The sequence below is a fragment of the Neophocaena asiaeorientalis genome, unplaced genomic scaffold, assembly GCF_003031525.2.
Source record: "Neophocaena asiaeorientalis asiaeorientalis breed wild unplaced genomic scaffold, Neophocaena_asiaeorientalis_V1.1 scaffold78, whole genome shotgun sequence".
Lineage (NCBI taxonomy): Eukaryota > Metazoa > Chordata > Mammalia > Artiodactyla > Phocoenidae > Neophocaena > Neophocaena asiaeorientalis.
In genome coordinates this window covers 15,070,725-15,071,223 of record NW_020175018.1, presented here as the reverse complement: position 1 = coordinate 15,071,223, position 499 = coordinate 15,070,725, and the positions used below count along the sequence as shown (strand labels likewise).

General features: G+C 62.1%; 1 protein-coding gene across 1 annotated transcript in view; it reads left to right on the top strand.

Annotated features, from left to right (window-relative positions):
* The window catches only part of FIBCD1 (fibrinogen C domain containing 1), a 31,860-nt gene that overhangs the window by 10,649 nt on the left and 20,712 nt on the right, over positions 1 to 499 (top strand). The window lies entirely within an intron of this gene.

Sequence of the window (499 nt, the reverse complement as noted above, 5' to 3'; positions counted from 1 at the left end):
GTGACGGGCTTCCAGCACTGACCACGCCTTGTGCACCAGCAAGAACTTCCCCCTTCACAGGATCGTCTCATTGGCCCTCTGCCATTTTCCAGAAGAGAAAACTGAGGCCCGGAGTGGGGCAGTGATTTGTCCAGAGTCAGGCCCGGCATCTGGCCTCTGGAGCGCCGCCCAGCCTCCAGCCCTGTACCCCATGCCCCCCGTGACTTAGGTCCTTCGGGACTGGGAGGCGAGCCCCACCACTGCCATTGGTCCCAGCCCCTTCCAGACACCCAAGGTGACCAGGCATTCGGTCACCCAACAGCTCAAGAGCAGTGGGCCTTCTCCCTCCCTCTGAAGGCTGCAGCTGGAGAAATTACAGTCTTCCTCATCCTGTCTGGGTGACTGAGAGAAAGGCGGCTTCCCCATCCTTGGGTGGGGTATTCAGCTGCCCTCCTGCTGCCCACCCCCCCTCCATCCGCAACACCCTCGCCCTCATCAGCAGGGCTCGGGGAGACCTCCA